Genomic DNA, 7375 nt, shown 5'->3' on the forward strand with positions numbered 1-7375 from the left:
CATTAGGTGTGTTGTGAACACCCTCATCTCATCGATTGGCTTAATTTCTTCAACCTATACACATTTGTACAAATTGTATCACAAAACTGTGCTTATATTGTAATAACATGTGTTCTTAAACACATGTACTTAAAATATAACCCTAAAATTACGGTAAAGATTATAAAAACTTAATATTTTTATTTGGTTTCTATGTATGTATCAATAATAACACTTTCAGTACATTTTTATTGTGTTTCAAACAATAAGGCAAGAATGTACAAAACTGGGTAGAAGGCCAAAGAATCTCAATCACGACACTGACATTATTGTAATAAATTACTACATGAAATAAAAGCAGTAGCTTGTTGCAAACTTCAAGTAAGTATTTACATTCAAATTAATGAAAATTTATTTATTTTTAATGAATTCTCTCAGGTTCAGTCAAAATAAATTGATGTGCTTTTTATAACATTTATTTTTTTAAAAATGTAAAAAAAAATACTATAATGAGTATGGGTCAAATAACATTACCAAATAGCTGTAATCTTTATCTCTGGCAGATATAGAAATTATAAAAATAGAAGAAACAATGAAAGCAGAAAGCAGTATTGACATTTAAAAAAATTTAATTAAACTGTACATCAATACAAAGCAGTAAAGCAAGATCGATTTGGTAGAGAAATGTCTGATATGAGATTTACTGGCATGCATTCAAGCAAATACTGGGTAGTTGCTTTTGTGTCTGTGCAATAACATACCTACTCATTCTTGATAATATATATTTGTAATTTATTATTACTTACTGATCAGAATAAAATATTTTTTTAATTTATTTATTAGTATTCAATTGCACATCACACCAAAATTATAAGTTTGATCCATTGTATCAATGAAACCAGGAGCAATTTAAGAATGGGAAAATAAGGAATTACAGAAAAGTGATAAGATCCAAGGTATTAAATTTAGCCGAACACACAACCTTAGACCAGGTAGAAATAAAACATAAAAAGAAAATACTAGGACCCAGAAAAGTAAAAGATGGTTAGAAACTACAAAAAAAAAACAATGAACTTTACCAGAAGGTAGACAAATCATCAGACACGATTAGGAAATGCAGGCTTGCCTTTAAGGATTCTTAATGAGACTAGAAAACAGACTAACCAAGGAAATTTTTGACTAAGGAAACAATAGAAAGATAAATGGTTCAAGTAGGTGAAAAAATATCTAAAGAAGCAAAAATAGAAGTTCCTTTCTCTTCTTCTTTACTTTCTTTACCGAACCAAATAAGTATAATTGATGAAAAAATGCAGCAAAAGTTGTTATGTATCAGGGTTCTAAGTCCATTGAAATGTAGGTGATATTCAGCCTTACATGAGACACCATCACTATGTTTCCCACAAGAATCGGAAGCATTATTGTCAGAGAAAACAACCTGATTAATCCTACTTAAACCTCTAACCTACAACAAATTTATAAGAAAGACTGTGAAGATAGTATAAAACAAGTTAATAAGATACAATCCATTACGCACACTGTCTCTTATATTAGTTAGTATGTAACAGTTAGATATTAGTATATAACTCTTAGATATTATTTAGTATGTAACAGTGCAATTTTTTATTTTAAATAAAAAAATTAGCACACAAATACCTTAGATGACAATAAAAGGTCGGAAAATCAAAAAAATAAGTTATCAGAAGTCGAGAATTCTAAGGTTCAAATCCTAGTAAAGGGAGTTACTTTTATACGGATTTGAATCCTAGATCGTGAATACCGATGTTCTTCGGTGGTTGGTTTTCAATTAACCACACATCTCAGGAATGGCGACCCGAGACTGTACAAAGCTACACCTCATTTACATTCATATATATCATCCTCTGAAGTAATACCATACGGTGGTCCGGAGGTTTAACAGAAAAAGAAAGAACTTAGAGAGAATTAAATAGTATTTGACTGATTACAGACAAGAGCTTCTATATGGATAATCGATCGTTTAGATTATTTTTTAAAATAATTTTAGTAAAGAACACAAATTCGTGGTATGACGAGCCTATTTATGGTAAACAAAACAGTATGTAATGGAGCGTGAATAAGATCAGGTTAATCTTGAATGATTGTGTTAATAATGCGATTTTATTTTTTTATAATTAAATGGTTTTTATAAAGGCTCTGCTGCAAATTTCAGTTTGCATACCACATCATCTATTTCTATTAGTAGAGATTATAGCGGATACGTGTTAAGTACCGACCGCTGTTTCGTCGTGCGTTTTGATGAATGATAAAGATTAATTCGTGAATTTTAAATGATGATGTCATACTATTGCTCGTACAACTAGTTTGTTAATATACATGAAGGCTGTTTAAGTGGTCAAAGATTAAGTTCGACCTAGAAATAAGTTATTCAATTTTACGAGTTGTATTGACGTTAGACATACCTAATATTACATGTTATATTATTACGTTCCTCACAATGAATGATATGTATTAATATTTATAAATTCTTTTTTACAGAATTAACTCTTATTTTTAATAAGAGTTATGAAAGTAAAAAAAAAACATTAAAATTACGGTTAGAGTTGACATTTTCGGGAATCTAAAAGACCAGCATCGATCAATTTTTTTTTTCTTATATAATTAGCCAGAAAAAATCCAATGAACTTCTTGCGATACGAGTACTTACGCTATAGAATAAAGTTCAGTCTAATATATACTGGACATCCCAACCCCTTAGGGGAAGACACTCGCCTAGTGACGTTCCGGTCGCCCCCCCCCCCCCGCGTTGCACTGTTGGGCTTTAACGGGAGTCGTCTATCGCCCTTTGACTTTTTACATCTCATAGTAATAAGCCTGGCCTCGTTGGGATGCTACCGGTGTAAATGCCTCGGTAGACATTTGCATCGGTGATTTAATAACTCAACTTTTGCCTTCGCTGTAGGCCTCGTCCGGACATACTGAATGTCCTACATCGTATCCCTCTGAACTAGCTAACCGAGCTCGCATAAGCGCGAACCCCGCGCCTAGTTCTAACTTATTATGAGCCAATTTTCGTGAATGTTTCGTAATTCGAGGCAAATTAAACACAACATACCTCCAAAAAAGTTGGTCGCGACAACGGAATTTAGTCCTAGTTCCCTTAGTGAACTCAACTATTAGTTCAAACCCCAGACTTAGCTTAAATTATGAACTCCGGTCTGGTCCACTATGGAGAGGCGGACAGACCTCCTACTCCCACTCAGCTTCATCGCAGAGTCCCGCGTGACATTTCACCTCATAAATCGTCGAGATGCCGCTACACCTCACGGCTGCATGGTATCTCATGCCCTCGGCAATGCAGTCGCCATCCCGCTGACTGTGTCGCTTGCTCATTTTAATCTGCCCTCGTCAAAACGTGAGGTGTAGCGACACCTCACAATATATACTGGTCAATCGAAAGAAACAAATCTTGTAACTTATTTCCGTGTCTTTCCACGTATCAGGTAGGATGAAAAACTCATAAGACTGCTTAAGAAGCGAACATTAAAAATCAAATCTGAAATTAATGAAAGAACTGGCCATTGCTTGATGGTTAAATCCCTTTATTAGTTCCTCCTCAACGAACTTGCTTCCTTTTAAGATTACAACAACAATGTTGTTGGGTCTAATCAAAATCTGATAAACAGTTCAAAATATTGTAGTTAAATAAATAAGTACTTACAAGATGGCGAAGTTATGGCATATATCTTACTTCCCTTGGAAAATTGTAAGCTTTATTACTTGGTAATTTAACTCTGAACTATCTGCCAAACACTATAGCTTGGTTGATAGGTAGATAAACTTAAAAAAATACCGGTCTTCTTAACTTATTCCTCCATCAGCTGAATTTAAAAAAATATATTTCGTATAAAACATTTTTGTATATTTTAAAAGCTGTATGTGTTTAAGGTTTTTAGAATTATTGCTTTGATAACTATATTTATACAATATTATGATGAATTTATTGAACAATTTAAATTCATTATCTTAAATTAAATTTAACGATGAGAAAAAAGTAATTGTTATAGAAAAACTGTGCGTGAAAATTATTCAAACGAAGTATTTCTAACCTTCCAGATGGTAAACCGTTAACAAATAAACGAATGTTAATAAACAGCAATCTGAGATTTAAATTGGATTATAAAAGATTACAAATACCATAATGCAAATGTTGCTAATAAAAAATTATGTCTTTAGAAGGTAATACAATTGCTCTAGTTTTTATAGTTTTTCCCCTATAATTAAAAGAGATCGGTTGAATTTTATTAAAAGAAATAAAATCAAACAAATGCTCAAAAGGTTCTTCGTAGGTGGTGAAGCTAATATCCCTCACGAATTCGCCATTGTTATATTTTACAGTCTGTACAAAATAATTAATTACGATTTCCGAAAATATGTGCATAATTACAAAATATTGATTGAATAGATAATATTCAGAAATATTTGTTTTTAATTCTTTATATAATTATCTCTCATAAGTTGATTACATGTATTGAGCACCTAGAGGAAAAAACCATGACTGCAGTACATTAGTTATGTTACTCACATCCAGAGAGATGTCATGGATAGTAGGGAGGGGAAGTGAGTCATTCTTTGCGTCGGAAATAAGCCTGTATTTGCCCATACCGGTTCTTGATTGTGAGAGTCGTCTTGCTTTTTAATTCGCTACGTTTATAGGCTTGTATTAATAATTTTATCAGAAAAATACTATTTATAATTTATCTATCTTTTAAATTTATATACTTGAACAAAATTTTCGATCACCTAATTTTTCTTTATAATAAATTTATTACAAAGATGTTTAATATATTACTATTTCATGTATTTATATTTTAAATTATAATGTGGATCCTAAAGATTTTCCTGAGCAATTCCTTTTTATCCATGCAGAAGTATACGTACCCATACCTGACGTAATCTATGAAATGTGTTGTGTACTGATCAGAATAAGATATTTATTTATAGTTGTTATTGAGATAGATTATACAAACTGGTGTGTAATATTTACGAAAAAAGGGAAGTTCTGTCAGACATCAAAAAGAATGTTATAGTCATGATACCAAAGTAAGCAGAAGCAGATAAATGTGAAGAATACAGAACAATTAGCGTAACTAGTCATGCATAAAACATTTTAACTAGAATTCTGTTAAGAAGAATTGAGAGGAGAGTGGAAGAAGTGTTAGGAGAAGACCAATTTGGTTTCAGGAAAAGTAGAGGAACAGGGGGAGCAATTTTAACGCTCAGATTAATAGTAGAAGGAAGATTAAAGAAAAACAAACCAACATACTAGGCATTTATAGACCTAGAAAGACATTCGATAACGTAGACTGGAATAAAATGTTAAGCATTTAAAAAAAATTAGGGTTCAAAACACAACAGTAATAATTGAAGAACATAAGAAAGAAGGCGTAATAAAAAAGGGAGTCCGACAAGGATATTCCCTATCCCCGTTACTTTTTAATCATTACATAGAACTAACAATTAATGATGTTAAAGAACAATTTAGATCCGGAGTAACAGTACACGGTGAAAAGATAAAGATATTACGATTTGCTGATGATATAGTAATTCTAACCGAGAGTAAAAAAGATTTAGAAGAAACAATGAACGGCATGGATGAGGTCCTACGCAAGAACTACCGCATGAAAATAAACAAGAAAAAAACGTAAGTAGTGAAATATAGTAGAAATAATGAAGATGGACCACTGAATGTAAAAATAAGAAGAGAAAAGATTATGGAGGTAGAAGAATTTTGTTATTTGTGAAGTAGAATTACTAAAGATGGACGAAGCAGGAGTAATATAAAATGCCGAATAACACAGGCGAAACAAGCCTTCAGTCAGAAATATAATTTGTTTACATCAAAAATTAATTTAAACGCCAGGTAAATATTTTTAAAGTAGTAGAAGCCTTTGAAATGTGGTGCTATAGGAGAATGTTAAAAATCAGGTGGGTGGTTAAAGTGACAAATGAAGAGGTGTTGCGGCAAATTGATGAAGAAAGAAGCATTTGGAAAATGTAGTTAAAAGAAGAGACAGACTTAAAGGCCACATATTAAGATATCCTGGAATAGTCACTTTAGTACTAGGGGGACAGGTAGGAAAAAATGTGCAGGCAGGCAACATTTGGAATATGTAAAACAAATTGTTAGCGATGTAGGATGTAGGGGGTATACTGAAATGAAACGACCAGCAGTAGATTGGGAATCTTGGAGAGCTGCATCAAACCAGTCAAATGACTGAAGACAAAAAAAAGACCAAAATAAAGGTGTTATTGATGAATAAAAATTAATTATTACAATTTTTCTGTTGTTTGTAAGGTTATAGGTATTTTTTTATTGTTACATTTAAAGCACAGTTTTAATCATGACTAATAAAGAAAAAAAAAGGATATATATATATATATTTTTTTTAAATTTCATTTAATATGGTAATCACGTAGAGGCTAAAGGCCCCTACACACCTTCCGATCCAATCCGATCTCCAATTTTGGAAAGGAGATTGCTATCCATAATACAATTTCTTTCTTCCGATCTCGTCATTAGTCAGTACCAATGAGACTCCCGACCTGATACCACTCTCCGTTTGAATGGCACCGTTTTTGTCGAAAAATAAAAAAATTGGGGTTGATCCTCCAAAAACCACCACCAGAAAGGAAATTTTGAGCAAATAGTGGCTAAAGAAAATAAATAAATTTTTCCCATTCGATATTATTGAAGCTATTGAACTCGGACTATTTCCGAATTTTTTTACGAATGAATGAACAGTGTTTTATGGAATTGCTGAGAATGGTAAAACCGTTCATAGAAAATGTGCCATTTTTTACGTACGTTTCTGAATCATTAAAAAAAAAGTTTTTTTTGCAGTTATAATACTTCTTCGTTTGAGTTTGAAAAATTTCCAGCAATGTATATGTTCTAACATAATGTTAACACGTTGTTTGTATTGTAATAAATACGTTGAATTGAAGAAAACACACTACTAATCGGAACCGAAGCACGTAGGGCTATTTGATTCCAAAACATGGCCAAAGGTCGATTTCACAGAACTACCCTATCATAAAATAACCTTATACCTGAGGTACTTGAATAAACGGTAAACAATGAGCCGACTCTTTTCCGTCCCCTGGCTACACAATTTCCTAGCGCTCCGAGTTGGAATTCGATCGTTACTCGTTGTATACGTGTTTGTTCTCTGCGTTTGTTACAATAGCAAATATATCAAAGTGATTTTTGAAGTTTTACGAAGTTTTAACCACTTATTGACTATGGAATGGATGTTTAAGAGGCAGGTATGTACAACACATTTTACTAATTTTGGTAGTAACACATCATAATGTATTATGAAAGATATAATTTAAAAAAAAAATAGTTTTTAATATT

The sequence above is a fragment of the Lycorma delicatula genome, chromosome 3 (assembly GCF_047948215.1).
Source record: "Lycorma delicatula isolate Av1 chromosome 3, ASM4794821v1, whole genome shotgun sequence".
Taxonomy (NCBI): Eukaryota; Metazoa; Arthropoda; class Insecta; order Hemiptera; family Fulgoridae; genus Lycorma; species Lycorma delicatula.